The sequence below is a fragment of the Helianthus annuus genome, chromosome 2, assembly GCF_002127325.2.
Source record: "Helianthus annuus cultivar XRQ/B chromosome 2, HanXRQr2.0-SUNRISE, whole genome shotgun sequence".
NCBI classification, from domain to species: domain Eukaryota; kingdom Viridiplantae; phylum Streptophyta; class Magnoliopsida; order Asterales; family Asteraceae; genus Helianthus; species Helianthus annuus.
The window spans coordinates 22,752,563-22,769,585 of NC_035434.2; the positions used below are offsets into that span (position 1 = coordinate 22,752,563).

General features: G+C 41.5%; 1 pseudogene; it reads right to left on the reverse strand.

Moving 5' to 3' along the window:
* Positions 1 to 4,029: 4,029 nt before the first annotated feature.
* The window catches only part of LOC118484658, a 28,179-nt pseudogene continuing 15,185 nt past the window's right edge, over positions 4,030 to 17,023 (reverse strand).

Sequence of the window (17,023 nt, forward strand, 5' to 3'; positions counted from 1 at the left end):
GCTGACTTTAATAATCTATCGACAACAACCCCTACAACATCATTCTTCTTGAATGTCTTAGGTAGACCAGTAACAAAATCCATTGTGATCTCATCCCACTTCCATATGGGAATATCCAATGGCTGCAACAGACCGCTTGCTCGTTTGTGTTCAATTTTCACTTGTTGGCAAGTGAGGCATTTACTTACGTATCGAGCAACGTCTTCCTTCATGCCATTCCACCAGAAGTTCTGTCTTAAATCTCTATACATCTTGGTAGATCCTGGGTGAATCGAAAATGGTGAGCTGTGAGCTTCGGCTAACAATGACTCACGAAGGGTGGAGTCATCGGGTACACAAAGTCTTTTGCCGCACCAAATCACCCCCTGATGGTCTATACTAAATTCAGATTGCTTACCCACCTCGAGATTTTGCACAATTGCCCAAAGTTCTCCATCTTGCTTTTGTGCATCTTTGATCCGGGATATGAGGTTGGGTTCAATCTGTATTTTAGCTAGATATCCATCAGATTTACTAACCTGAAGCCAAATGTCCATCCTTTCGAGATCCCTCCTAATATGAGGTTGAATTTGTAGGCAAGATATATGTCACACCCCGATTTCCACGTGTCTCACCGGTGGGCCCGGTGGGGGATTACCGTGACGATGTTGGCAACAATATAGTCAAACCACACAATTATATAATGCACAGCGGAAGCATAAAATAAATATATAAACTTCAACCTTTGATTGTAATATCAAAATGTATTACAGAAGTTGAATATCCACAGTGGATCGTAAATACAGATAAAGTATTGTTCCATTAGATACTGCAATCAAGCTTGCGAGGCTTATCCCGACGCTAGGGAGCTAATACCAGCCAATTACGTTTAGGTACCTGCACTTAATCTTTTTGGGGAAAATACGTCAGTTTACACTGGTAAATACATTCAACTGACACATTTAAAAATGTTTATTAAAATTGATTTGAATGCACAAGGCACAAACTCTTTTATAACTTGGGAAAACTTCATAATGATCTTGTGAACGTTTTACATGTTCTTTTATGCGTTCAGTAGCCCGGGTCGTGCCGGGTTAAAGATTTATAGACACACCACGTTTGCGTAAAACCGTAGTACAGAAACCAACGGCTACGTCTTTTAGTTTTAATGTCGACACTTTATACCGGGTGTACGCCTACACCGGGATGTCGATGGTCGTGGCCATTTCGTAAAATGATGCCGAGGATATCCGGGACAACGGTCATTAAACCCCCCAAAGGCTTTTAAGCAACAAAACTGTTTAAATGAGCCGATCATATTATTTAATTATCCACCTAAGCGATGGATGAATATAATGCTCAATCAAGCGGTATTAATATACCGTAACCCAAGCCCATATAGGGGAAATAAGTCAAAAGTATTTACCTTTGCAAGTATTTATCCTTAATTTAGATCAAGTCACCGATAGCTTTTACTGGGGCTCCTAATCTGGAACGAAGGTTTTAATTAACCTCTTAGAATCCTAACGGTCCTTGTATTAGCCGTAGCTTAAACCGGTTGATTCCGATATATAGATATGGTTAATTCGCACGAAAAGGCGAAAACCGAGAATGGAGTATGATTTGGACCCAACAAGTTCAGTGACTTGTTTTATATGGGTTTATAGTTCATACTCTGGATTTTGGGGTTCAAATAATATAATTTGACCCATATCGGCTATTGCACGAAAACTAGTTCCGTGGGCCGTACCGTGTGCGCAAATAGGCGAAACGGTTAACCCTAAGAGTCGTACGCTTATTTCCTAAGTCAATATGTCTTAAAAGTATTTTGGTATCAGTAGGATACCTTCCGTAATGCCCGTAACGAGTTTAAGTTAATATTATGCCCCGTAGGGGCTTTTCGGTCATTTTAAAGACTTTAAAAGGGACCTTTGAGTTCTACAGGAAATCTGAGTTTCCCGAACAGCTTATAAAGCTTAAAATACTTTATTTATTATTTAAAACCAGTGGCAATTGGAATCGGGTCAAAAGACCTTGTAGAACTCCCGTTTTGGCCAAAAAGGGCATATTCGGTATTTACCGAACCGTAGCCATAACCACAGGTTATGAGCAAGGTAAAAATTATTAAAAATCTTTAAAATTCCCAAAATATTATTTTACCACAGTGGGTAAAAGTTTTGGTGACGAAAACTTGGGTTAGATGGGCGTTATGCTAATTGCGCCGTTAATTATAAAACTTTCTTAAAAGTGCGCCTTTTAGCATAACTCTCATTCTAGACCTCGGATTGACGTGAAACTTTAAGGACATGCTTATAATTTAATAAGCAAGGTTTTGGTCCGTGCACGTGCCCGAAATACTCGTTTTAATTTTAAAAGGTCGTTACGGTCAACTTTTAGGCGAATGACGGAATTGCGCTAAAGACTCGGATAACTCATGAACTGACCACAGAGGTTTATACCAATATGTGACCTGGTCCTAAGAGAGTCCTAAGGTATATTTATACCTCACTAAAACGGGTCAGAACTGAAGTCAAAGCAAAAGTCAAACTTTTGCGACATTCGGCTCCGAACCGGTTCTATATGGTAAATGATCGATTCAAACGAGCGCAAACATGTTTATATACTTATTATCATGTTTTATGATTGTCAAAACAGGTTCCATAACATATATATCACAGATTATGCTTAAATTGCTAAAATAGCTTTCTGTTGACTTTTTAACCGCACGTTTGACTCGATAATTGACATAGTTAGAGTGGTGATCAGGGGGAACCATTTTAGAGGTTTAATACCCACATAAATACCAACTCATAACCATTTTTGATTCGTCATAAGACTGAATCATTTGCAAGATATTGCAATGACAACCGTTAGTTACGACGGTTGCGTTTATAGGCTATAACTATGGAAATGTGAAACCAAAATGGTTATGAACGACTTACAGAAGTTAACTCTTGATGAGAGAACAGAAGGGAAAGCTAGAGAGCTCTTGAATGATCAGATATAAGTGTTTTTGAGTTGTGTGAATTGTTATGCTTAAGGCATGCTATTTATAGCCAATGCCAAGCTTTGTTGATCATTGCAAGCACTACCATCTGACCAGAGGTAATGGTAGGTGTCCCCTAAGTGATATGGGTTGAGCATAGGGTGCCCATGCCCCATAATTATGTGCATGATCGTTCACAAGTTCCAAAAGCCAAGTAGTTACCATATTTCTGCATCTGGGCACTTTACGCGGCCCGCATGGGACTTTCCATGCTTTTTAACGCGGGTCGCCTAAAGTTCAAATAACAGACGCGAATTAGAGGAGGCTCGCGGCCCGCCTCAACTTATGTTGAAACTTCACGCGGGTCGCCTAAAGTTATATTTTCTGAATTTTTCAAATCTTTTATAATGATTACAGAATCGGACCATTAATAACGAAATCTTTCGTAATGATTCGCCTGACCTTTCGGATTTGAAGGGGTAACTTTGCGGTTTGGCCCTCGGTTATTTACCGATAGGGGCCTCGGGTTAATTACCCGCATTATTAAGTCCCCGGTTATTTATTAATTATATTGGAAAGCCTTAACTTTCACTGTTTACGCTTTTAACCCTTCTTCTACGAATTCGATCGTAACTTTCTCGTTTCATATCGAAACTTCGCGAAATTCATATATATTATTTTAGTGAGGGTATAATACCGTTACAAAGTCTTTGGGACGTTAAAGGGTCACTCAGAGGTATTATTAAACATGTTGACACAGTTAACCCCTGTAGTTTGTAATCTCTCACTTTCTTCCGCGTTTTATTTTTTTGTACGATCTATAATTTATTCGTTTGAAGGTTTAAGCATTATTTAGGGATACTATACAGTATATTTACCCTTGTTGACATTTATAACCCTCGAATTTATATACTTTCAAGGTTTGTCAAAATTAGTCCTTTATTTATTATGGATGCCACGTGTAATCAAATGACACGTGTTAACACATCATTGGACACAAAATTTCGAGGTGTTACATCCTCACCCCCTTAAAATAAATCTCGACCCGAGATTTACTCAAATAAATAGGGGTATTTTTCTTTCATTGTAGCTTCGACTTCCCACGTATATTCAGGACCTCTACGAGCATCCCATTTGACTTTTACAATTGGTACGTGTTTTCTGCGAAGCTTCTTCACCTGTCGATCTTCAATCGACAAAGGTTTTTCTATAAATTTTAAGCTCTCATCTATATGCACATCTGTGTGTGGAATCACCAACGATTCGTCGGCGAAGCACTTCTTGAGATTGCAGATGTGGAACACATTGTGAATTCCATTGAGCTCTTTAGGCAAGTTTAGTTTATAGGCAACTGATCCGACTCGTTCAATAACCTCAAAAGGCCCTATGTATCTCGGACTCAGCTTGCCCTTCTTGCCGAAACGCATCACCCCTTTCCAGGGTGACACCTTAAGTAATACTTTTTCACCCACTTCGAAGTGAAAATCCTTACGCTTTGGATCAGCGTAGCTCTTCTGCCTATCGTGGGCAGCTTTGAGACGTTCCCGGATCTGGACAATCTTGTCCGTTGTCTGGAAAACAATCTCTGGTCCCGATAATTGGACCTCTCCTACTTCCGCCCAACAAACAGGCGATCTACACTTCCTACCATATAATGCCTCAAAAGGCGCAGCCTTTATGCTGGTGTGGTAGCTATTATTGTAGGAGAATTCGATCAGGGGTAGGTTTTTATCCCAGTTACCGCCTAAATCGATTGCACATGCACGTAGCATGTCTTCTAGCGTTTGGATAGTACGCTCACTCTGACCGTCCGTCTGTGGATGGTAAGCCGTACTAAAGTTCAAACGCGTGCCCAAAGATTGCTGGAAACTCTTCCAGAAGTGAGATGTGTATCTAGTATCCCTGTCGGAGATAATAGACACAGGTATGCCGTGTAAGGCTACAATCTTATCAACATAAAGTTGGGCTAACATATCGGAGCTATACGTCTCCTTGATGGGTAGAAAATGAGCTGATTTAGTCAGCCTATCGACTATGACCCATATTGTATCGTTTCCTTTCCTGGTTTTGGGTAACTTGGTTATGAAGTCCATAGTTACACATTCCCACTTCCACTCGGGAAGTTCAGGCTGTTGTAGCAAGCCAGACGGCTTTTGGTGCTCGGCTTTGACTTGAGCACAAGTCAAGCACTTTGCTACATGGGCGGCCACAGACTTTTTCAAGCCTATCCACCAATAATTTGCCTTTAAGTCTTGGTACATTTTATCAGCACCAGGATGGACTGAGTATTTGGAACTATGGGCTTCCTGGAGAACAACATCACGTAGTCCTCCGAAAATCGGAACCCATATACGTCCGTTCAGCCTAAGAATTCCATCCTTGCTAAGAGTCAACTGCTCTTCAGTTACTCCCAGCTTTTCATTAGGATAATTAGCTTCCAACACAGCCTCACGCTGCGCAGCTAATATCCTTTCCATCAAATTATTTTTAACCTCAATGCTCTTGGCATTGATTCGAATGGGTTTTACCCTTTCTTTCCTGCTCAAGGCATCGGCGACTACATTCGCCTTGCCGGGATGGTACCTGATTTCGCAGTCATAATCATTCAGGGTTTCCATCCAACGGCGTTGTCTCATGTTCAACTCTTTCTGGTTGAACAGGTGCTGGAGGCTTTTGTGATCAGAATAAATCACAAATTTGATACCATAAAGGTAGTGTCTCCATAACTTCAGTGCAAATACAACGGCACCCAACTCCAAATCATGGGTGGTGTAATTCTTTTCATGCACCTTTAATTGCCTTGATGCATAGGCAATCACCTTGCCCTTCTGCATAAGCACACACCCCATGCCTGTATGTGATGCATCGCAGTAAACTACGAATTCATCTGTACCTTCCGGTAAGGTCAACACAGGTGCGTTGCTCAGCTTCTGCTTCAGTATCTCAAAGGACTCTTGCTGCTTCGGGCCCCAAATGTACTTTTCTTTCTTCTTGGTCAAGGAAGTCAAGGGCGCAGCAATCCTCGAAAAATTTTCAATAAATCTCCGGTAGTATCCTGCTAACCCCAGGAAACTACGAATTTCGGTAGGCGTCTTTGGCTCTTGCCAGTTCATGACTGCCTCTACCTTAGCGGGATCCACTTGGATACCACGCTCACTCACAACGTGTCCTAAAAACTGGACCGCTCGTAGCCAGAATTCACATTTCGAGAATTTGGCGTAGAGTTTCTCACGTTGTAGTAATTCGAGAATGCAACGGAGGTGCTTCTCGTGGTCATCTTGATTCTTGGAATAGATAAGGATATCGTCGATGAAGACTATGACGAATTTATCTAGATACGGCTTGCACACGCGATTCATGAGATCCATGAACGCAGCCGGTGCATTTGTGAGCCCAAAAGGCATCACTAGGAACTCGTAATGACCATAGCGAGTCCTAAATGCAGTCTTGTGTACATCTTCATCTCTGACCCTTAGTTGATGATAACCCGACCTTAAGTCGATCTTGGAGAAGTAGCTTGCTCCTTGCAGTTGGTCGAACAGATCATCGATCCTTGGTAAAGGATATCTATTCTTTATGGTAACTTTATTTAGTTCTCGATAGTCGATGCATAACCGCATCGATCCGTCCTTCTTCTTTACAAATAGGACAGGAGCTCCCCAGGGAGATGAACTAGGTCTAATAAAACCCTTCGCCAGCAGTTCATCCAACTGGGTCCTCAGTTCTTTCATTTCCGTTGGCGCTAATCTGTAAGGTGCTCTTGCTATCGGAGCTGCTCCTGGAATGATGTCAATTTTGAACTCCACTTGTCTATCTGGTGGCAAACCAGGTAGTTCTTCAGGAAAAACCTCGGGGTATTCAGAAATGACAGGAAGATCCTCGATCTTCGGCTTTGGTTCTTCAATTATCACCTGAGCCATGTAAATTACACAGCCTTTGTTCAAACACCCTGAAGCTTTCAGCATAGATACGTCTTCGGGCAATCCGTAATGCGTATCCCCTCGAATGGTAAGAGATTCACCACTCGGAGTCTTTAAGACTATTTGCCTCTTGCCGCAAATGATTTGGGCTTGGTTATGGGATAACCAGTCCATGCCTAGCACGATATCAAAACCCGCCAATTTGAAAGGAAGTAGAGATAAAGGAAAAGAATGGTTCCTAATGGATATTTCACATCCTTCTAGAATAGTAGAGACGGTTTCTATCGTGCCGTCTGCTAATTCTACTTCGTATTTTACGTCAAGGGTTTTGATTGGCATATTTAGTAGTTGGCAAAATTCCTGGTCTACAAAGGACTTGTCAGCGCCAGAATCGAACAGTACTCTTGCAAATATATCATTTACGAGAAAAGTACCTGTAAGCACATTGTCGTCCTTGACCGCTTCCTTTGCATCCAAGCGAAAGACTCTCGCATTTGTCTTCTTAGTCTCTTCCGCCTTCTTGGCATACTTCGGGCAATTACTCTTTATGTGCCCCTTTTCGTTACAATTAAAGCAGGTTGCATCCTTTATCTTTTTACACTCCACCGTCTTATGCTCCTTGGACTTGCACAGCCCACAGGGTGGAGTCCTTTGTTGCGACTGTGAACCAGACGCAAACCTACACTTCCCAGAGTGAGGTTTCTTACAGACCTTGCAGTAAGGTCTTCCATCAGCTTGCCCCTCCTTCCTTGCCTCCGACCCTTTCTTGCCCTCACCGTTTCCACAGTGCTTTTTACCGGACTTTCGTGAGGTATCATCCTCACGCTTTCGCTTTTCAGCCTCCTTGCTCCTTTGTGCCCTCAGACGGACAGCATCAAGTGTAAGAGACAAGGAGAGGTCAGTAACTGACCTGAAGGTCGTTGGCCTAGAGGCCTTCACGCTGGCCTTGATCGCCGGCTCTAAGCCCCCAATGAATCGGGCAATTCTTCTTGGTTCTGGTGTCACAAGATATGGCACCAGGCGTGACATAGTGTTAAAGCTTGTCAGATAAGCTTGACAATCCAGGTTTGTCATTACCAGTGAGACAAAATCAGCCTCAATCTTCTCAACCTCGTGCTGAGGGCAGTAGTTTTCTTTTATGAGGGTAATAAACTCCCCCCATGACATCTTGTATAAGGCAGACTTACCTGAAGCCTGCACCAGAGCTCTCCACCATGCCAGGGCCTCGCCCTTGAATGACTGAGACACAAACTTAACTACGTCCCTCTCAGCGCACCCGCTGATGTCCACAATCGTGTCCATCTCGTCCAGCCAGGTTATACAGTCAACAGCACCTTTCTCCCCTGTAAATTCACGGGGCTTACATGATACAAAGTATTTGTAGGTGCAACCCTTAGCACTGGACGCATCAGTATATTCTCTATCGCGGTGAACGCTGTGCTCAGTAGACGAATGCTTGTCGTCATCTTTCTTGGGTTCAGAGGGTGGTTTGGAGTGTGTCTTTGGTTTAGAGGGTGGTTTTGACACAGATCTGCCGTGAGACTCAGTATTTTGACGATCAATAGCTGCCTGGACAGCATTGTTGATCAGAGCCTTTAGCTGTGCGCCTGTCAAATGTACTGACGCATTGTCATAGTCATCTTCGTTTGTGTGGCTGTTGTCTCCATTGGGATCCGCCATTTGTAACTTGAATCTGTTACAGAAGATAACAAAATTTTTAATTTAGGAGATTATTATAAAATTGTCTTTTATGACAATTTGTCAACCATGGTACAGAGACCATATCTGGTTAACTTATTAATTCATTATATATTAGGATCTGAATATCTCCTATTTCAACTATATAAATAGTATTGGCGGCATAAAGTCTAATCACGATGATGTTTTATAAAATTAGCCGAGATTCCAGAGAACCAAAGGCATAGAGAGTTGAACCGTAGCTCTTTTATCTCTTTCTGACAGAGAGTCGTAGACTACTACTGCCTTTTGTCTTATAAGACAATTATTATGGCCCATAGGCACTACACCTCTAATGGATGTTTCAATAGGGTTGGCCCGTAGGCACTACATCACTAATGGATGTTTTGATAATATTGGCCCGTAGGCACTACATCACAAATGGATGTTTTAATAGTTCTGGCCCGTAGGCACTGCATCACTAATGGATGTTTTTATAATACTGGCCCGTAGGCATTGCATCACTAATGGATGTCTTAATAGTTCTGGCCCTTAGGCACTGCATCACTAATGGATGTTTTTATAATACTGGCCCGTAGGCATTGCATCACTAATGGATGTCTTTATAATATTGATCACCTTCATTGGTGATTTAACCCACGATTCATAAATCATTTAGTTGGGTTTTGAAATCCTTAAAGGATTATTGTATAGGAATGACGTGCGTGATTATAACGAATCACATCTGCCATGAATGTTAACATGCGTACAGAGGTTAACAGGGAATCAGAATCCTTTCAGTTAGGTCGTACCATCTTGACTAGATCTTAAAAGACCCCAAGCTAGGTTTCACCTTTTTAAGATTCTTTATTTAGGCAGACCAATATAAAAGGAATGGTTTTGATTTATTTTTATACATATTAAAACAAAACTCATAACATACATTCCAAAATCTCAAATACAATTACATATTGCCCTAAACGGGTCTTTCAAATAATACATACCTCCATAGAGGTTTTAAAATAAGTGACAAGTCCACGCAGGGACTAATATATGATAAGTGTCCATGCAAGGACTAAAGATAAGTCCACGTAGGGACTGAAATATGATAAGTTGTCCACACAGGGACTTATTTCAAAATAGAAATTACATTCGTACTACTATTAAGGCTAGTGGTCACGTTTCTTCTTTTTGCCCTTTAGTAGATTCGCCAAGCCCTTGAGAAATCCTCGGTGGCTTTTCTTTTCTTCCTCGAACTCTCTCTCCACACGATCTAGTCGATGGAGTATTTCTTCCTGTTCAGGAGGAGAGAATCGTGGTTGTGGCGCTTGATGCGGAACTGGAGGTCTGGGAGGTATTGGATACCCATGAGCTGAGTAGTCCGGTGGTCCCATGCTTCCATGTGCTCCGTCAGGGTAGCGCGCATTGTATCTTGCCGACACCACATATGGGTCGCGCTCATAGCCGTAGTTGTATTGTGCTTGTGACGGTTCAAACGGGTTGTAAGCCGTTGGACCTGTGTAAGCTGGTATGGGTTGGTCATACCCAAATGGTGGCGAATTTCGTGCAGTTGGTGCAGAGTTCGCTTCTTGTATAGGACTTGAAGGTCCTTCTTCTTGTAGCGGCGGATAGTGGCTACTACTAGAATGTCGAGGAGTGCTGAAGTGGTTACCCCCTCCTCCTCGTGTAGACATACGAGCATTGGTCCTCCTACGCCTCGGCGGATCAGGTATTACTGGTTGTGCCGGTGGCGGAGGTGGTGGCGTAACTGCCTCAAAGCGTGAATCCTCAGAGGGATCCTGTGGATGTCTCGGTTGTTGTGTCTGATGAGATGGTGTGTTGTACCACTCATGTCGGTCAAACAAGGCCATAAAGCTATCTGGGCCTTGATACTGCGGACCATGATATGAAGATCCATCAGATACTTCTATCGGATGCGTGGGCGTACCACGAGCTGGTTCAGTTGGATCCTCATCTTCCTCCATGGGATCTTCAGAAAAGTGGTCTTGAGGACCAAGCGGAACAAATCCTGAAGGTTCCTGTATGTAGTCAGCCGGATTAAACTGAGCTACGTAGTATGGACTAGGGTCGTCATAGTTCCGGTGTGAAACCGAACGTTGTAGAGGTATGAAGGAAGGTTGTGGGTTGTTGGGATTATTTTCTGAATCTGGCCCAAAGGAGTGCCGGTAGGATGGCGTTGAGCTGTGCGAAGTGGAATGCCTCGCTGGTTCGTAAAGATCTCTTCGTCGTTGTGGCTCTTCGCTTCGTGTCATCGAAGGATGTCTTGTACCAGATGGTCCAGCTTCTTGATCGTGATGTGTCACGATTTCTCCTCGGCCTCTTCGTCCCCTTCCTCTTCCTCGGAATATAACAGGTGGCATTTTCCTGCTCCAAAACTTATTAAAAATCAAATCGAAAATAAAGACAAAAAGGAGTATTAATCCGAATTTGTCCTAAGTTCTTGTCTAGACTCAAGTATGTGCAATTGTGTCACTGAGATTAAACACAATAGGATAGTGTTTAATTCACTCAATGTTGGCTCTGATACCAACCTGTCACACCCCGATTTCCACGTGTCTCACCGGTGGGCCCGGTGGGGGATTACCGTGACGATGTTGGCAACAATATAGTCAAACCACACAATTATATAATGCACAGCGGAAGCATAAAATAAATATATAAACTTCAACCTTTGATTGTAATATCAAAATGTATTACAGAAGTTGAATATCCACAGTGGATCGTAAATACAGATAAAGTATTGTTCCATTAGATACTGCAATCAAGCTTGCGAGGCTTATCCCGACGCTAGGGAGCTAATACCAGCCAATTACGTTTAGGTACCTGCACTTAATCTTTTTGGGGAAAATACGTCAGTTTACACTGGTAAATACATTCAACTGACACATTTAAAAATGTTTATTAAAATTGATTTGAATGCACAAGGCACAAACTCTTTTATAACTTGGGAAAATTCATAATGATCTTGTGAACGTTTTACATGTTCTTTTATGCGTTCAGTAGCCCGGGTCGTGCCGGGTTAAAGATTTATAGACACACCACGTTTGCGTAAAACCGTAGTACAGAAACCAACGGCTACGTCTTTTAGTTTTAATGTCGACACTTTATACCGGGTGTACGCCTACACCGGGATGTCGATGGTCGTGGCCATTTCGTAAAATGATGCCGAGGATATCCGGGACAACGGTCATTAAACCCCCCAAAGGCTTTTAAGCAACAAAACTGTTTAAATGAGCCGATCATATTATTTAATTATCCACCTAAGCGATGGATGAATATAATGCTCAATCAAGCGGTATTAATATACCGTAACCCAAGCCCATATAGGGGAAATAAGTCAAAAGTATTTACCTTTGCAAGTATTTATCCTTAATTTAGATCAAGTCACCGATAGCTTTTACTGGGGCTCCTAATCTGGAACGAAGGTTTTAATTAACCTCTTAGAATCCTAACGGTCCTTGTATTAGCCGTAGCTTAAACCGGTTGATTCCGATATATAGATATGGTTAATTCGCACGAAAAGGCGAAAACCGAGAATGGAGTATGATTTGGACCCAACAAGTTCAGTGACTTGTTTTATATGGGTTTATAGTTCATACTCTGGATTTTGGGGTTCAAATAATATAATTTGACCCATATCGGCTATTGCACGAAAACTAGTTCCGTGGGCCGTACCGTGTGCGCAAATAGGCGAAACGGTTAACCCTAAGAGTCGTACGCTTATTTCCTAAGTCAATATGTCTTAAAAGTATTTTGGTATCAGTAGGATACCTTCCGTAATGCCCGTAACGAGTTTAAGTTAATATTATGCCCCGTAGGGGCTTTTCGGTCATTTTAAAGACTTTAAAAGGGACCTTTGAGTTCTACAGGAAATCTGAGTTTCCCGAACAGCTTATAAAGCTTAAAATACTTTATTTATTATTTAAAACCAGTGGCAATTGGAATCGGGTCAAAAGACCTTGTAGAACTCCCGTTTTGGCCAAAAAGGGCATATTCGGTATTTACCGAACCGTAGCCATAACCACAGGTTATGAGCAAGGTAAAAATTATTAAAAATCTTTAAAATTCCCAAAATATTATTTTACCACAGTGGGTAAAAGTTTTGGTGACGAAAACTTGGGTTAGATGGGCGTTATGCTAATTGCGCCGTTAATTATAAAACTTTCTTAAAAGTGCGCCTTTTAGCATAACTCTCATTCTAGACCTCGGATTGACGTGAAACTTTAAGGACATGCTTATAATTTAATAAGCAAGGTTTTGGTCCGTGCACGTGCCCGAAATACTCGTTTTAATTTTAAAAGGTCGTTACGGTCAACTTTTAGGCGAATGACGGAATTGCGCTAAAGACTCGGATAACTCATGAACTGACCACAGAGGTTTATACCAATATGTGACCTGGTCCTAAGAGAGTCCTAAGGTATATTTATACCTCACTAAAACGGGTCAGAACTGAAGTCAAAGCAAAAGTCAAACTTTTGCGACATTCGGCTCCGAACCGGTTCTATATGGTAAATGATCGATTCAAACGAGCGCAAACATGTTTATATACTTATTATCATGTTTTATGATTGTCAAAACAGGTTCCATAACATATATATCACAGATTATGCTTAAATTGCTAAAATAGCTTTCTGTTGACTTTTTAACCGCACGTTTGACTCGATAATTGACATAGTTAGAGTGGTGATCAGGGGGAACCATTTTAGAGGTTTAATACCCACATAAATACCAACTCATAACCATTTTTGATTCGTCATAAGACTGAATCATTTGCAAGATATTGCAATGACAACCGTTAGTTACGACGGTTGCGTTTATAGGCTATAACTATGGAAATGTGAAACCAAAATGGTTATGAACGACTTACAGAAGTTAACTCTTGATGAGAGAACAGAAGGGAAAGCTAGAGAGCTCTTGAATGATCAGATATAAGTGTTTTTGAGTTGTGTGAATTGTTATGCTTAAGGCATGCTATTTATAGCCAATGCCAAGCTTTGTTGATCATTGCAAGCACTACCATCTGACCAGAGGTAATGGTAGGTGTCCCCTAAGTGATATGGGTTGAGCATAGGGTGCCCATGCCCCATAATTATGTGCATGATCGTTCACAAGTTCCAAAAGCCAAGTAGTTACCATATTTCTGCATCTGGGCACTTTACGCGGCCCGCATGGGACTTTCCATGCTTTTTAACGCGGGTCGCCTAAAGTTCAAATAACAGACGCGAATTAGAGGAGGCTCGCGGCCCGCCTCAACTTATGTTGAAACTTCACGCGGGTCGCCTAAAGTTATATTTTCTGAATTTTTCAAATCTTTTATAATGATTACAGAATCGGACCATTAATAACGAAATCTTTCGTAATGATTCGCCTGACCTTTCGGATTTGAAGGGGTAACTTTGCGGTTTGGCCCTCGGTTATTTACCGATAGGGGCCTCGGGTTAATTACCCGCATTATTAAGTCCCCGGTTATTTATTAATTATATTGGAAAGCCTTAACTTTCACTGTTTACGCTTTTAACCCTTCTTCTACGAATTCGATCGTAACTTTCTCGTTTCATATCGAAACTTCGCGAAATTCATATATATTATTTTAGTGAGGGTATAATACCGTTACAAAGTCTTTGGGACGTTAAAGGGTCACTCAGAGGTATTATTAAACATGTTGACACAGTTAACCCCTGTAGTTTGTAATCTCTCACTTTCTTCCGCGTTTTATTTTTTTGTACGATCTATAATTTATTCGTTTGAAGGTTTAAGCATTATTTAGGGATACTATACAGTATATTTACCCTTGTTGACATTTATAACCCTCGAATTTATATACTTTCAAGGTTTGTCAAAATTAGTCCTTTATTTATTATGGATGCCACGTGTAATCAAATGACACGTGTTAACACATCATTGGACACAAAATTTCGAGGTGTTACAATATAGTCCCCGAATTCTTTCGGCTTAATGCGTCAGCTACAACATTGGCTTTGCATGGATGGTATTGAATATTTGCGGCATAATCTTTTAAAAGTTCTAACCACCTTCTTTTCCTCATATTTAGCTCCTTCTGCGTAAATATATACTTGAGGCTCTTGTGGTCGGTAAAGATGTCACAACTTTCACCATACAGATAGTGTCGCCAAATCTTAAGTGCAAAGACGACTGCGGCTAGTTCTAAATCATGTGTAGGATAGTTAACTTCATAAGGCTTCAACTGACGGGAGGCATAAGCGATAACCTTCCCATGTTGCATTAGCACACAACCTAATCCTTTCTTTGAGGCATCACTGTAGACTTGGTAACCTCCTGATCCAGAAGGGAGAGCGAGTATCGGAGAGGATACGAGTCGTTTCTTTAATTCTTCAAAGCTTTTCAATTGTTCCTCATTCCATGAGTACTTCACCCCTTTCCTTAGGAGTTTTGTGAGTGGTAAAGCAATTACCGAGAATCTTTCAACAAATCTTCGGTAATAGCCCGCAAGACCCAAGAAACTTCGTATTTCGGTAACAGAAGTGGGTCTTGGCCATTTTGTAATAGCTTCAACCTTTGTTGGGTCTACCATAATTCCCTCTGCTGATATGACATGACCTAGAAATGACACTTGGCTAAGCCAAAAGTCACATTTGGAAAACTTTGCGTACAACTTCTCATGCCGCAAGGTTCCAAGTACTACATGTAGATGTGCTTCATGCTCTTCGCGACTCTTAGAATACACCAGAATGTCATCGATAAAGACATTAACGAATTTGTCTAGGAATTGGTGAAATACGCGATTCATCAAATCCATGAAGACTGCGGGTGCATTAGTTAGCCCAAAGGGCATAACCAAAAATTCGTAATGACCATATCGAGTACGAAAAGCGGTCTTGGGAACATCATCATTTTTGACCTTTAGCTGATGGTACCCAGACCTCAGGTCGATTTTTGAGAAGAACTGAGCCCCCTGAAGTTGATCAAAGAGATCATTAATGCGAGGCAGAGGATACTGATTACGAATAGTAATCTTGTTCAGCTCTCGGTAGTCAATACATAAACGCATACTACCGTCTTTCTTCTTCACAAATAAGACCGGAGCACACCAAGGTGAAACACTGGGTCTTATGAATCCTAGATCTAACAATTCTTGCAATTGTTCCTTCAACTCCTTCAGTTCCATCGGGGCCATACGGTATGGAGCTTTAGAAATAGGTTCGGCACCAGGGATCAAGTCGATGGTGAATTCTAACTGACGGTCAGGTGGTAATCCCGGGAGTTCATCCGGAAATACATCAGGATATTCACGAACAACGGAGTGGCTATCGATACTCCTAATACTAGCAGAAGTATCCTTAATCGATGCTAGGAATCCAGCACAGCCGTTTGATATGGATTTTCGAGCCTTAAGCGCAGAGATAATTTTAAGAGATTTATGAGCTTGAGTTCCCTGATATATAATATCAGGATGATGAAGATCACCGAAAATAACACGGCGAGAATGACAATCTATAGTTACGTGGTGTCGAGATAACCAATCTATTCCTAGACTAACATCAAAGTCACACATATGTATTGGAAATAGGTCTGCCTTACACACAATAGGTTCAATACAGATCGGACAATCTTTATATACGTAAGTGATTACGGATGAAGTTCCTATGGGAGTGGAAATGGTTAAAGTATGATCTAAGAGAGTTGGTCTTATCGGAAGATACTTAGTGAACGAGTGGGATACTAAAGAATGGGTCGCTCCTGTATCGAATAACACATAGATACTACGTTCACCAATCTGAAGGGTTCCAGATACAGTACCTGGAATATTAGCAGCGTCAGTAGCAGAAAGTGCGAAAACTCTTCCTCCAACTTTGGGTTGATTATTCTTCTTAGTATCTTTCTTAGGACATTCCTTGATCATGTGTCCAGTTTGGCCACATCTGAAGCATGCTCCTGTACTTCGGTGACATACGCCCTGATGTCTTTTACCACAAGTATTACATAGAGGATATGTAATTTGATTCGGGTTTACTTGTTGATTCAGTGGTTGAGCTTTAATAGGTTCTGCATACAACTGAATCTGGTTTTGAGCAGGCCTCGGATTTTGAATTCTAGGTTGCCATGGACGTGCTTGATTTCCAAAGTTTTGATTTCCTTGCGCTTTACGATCTTGATGTTGTGGCGTAGTGGATGATTGGCCGATTTCTTGCTTAAATTGGCCTTCCCTATTTCTCTTCTTATTATCCCCAGTTCGAGATATGAATTCTTTCCTTTCGAATTCAAAAGTTTTGATTGCATCAGCAACTTCGGTGATATCCTTAAATTTCATGTACATGATCGATTTCCGAATTCGATCATTAACTGCCCACTTGCATTTTTCTACCTGGAATTCTGCTGATCCTGCAACATCTCCTACAATACTAGCCAACCTTGAAAATCGAGTAATGAACTCAGAGGCTGGTTCATCGCTCCCCTGTCA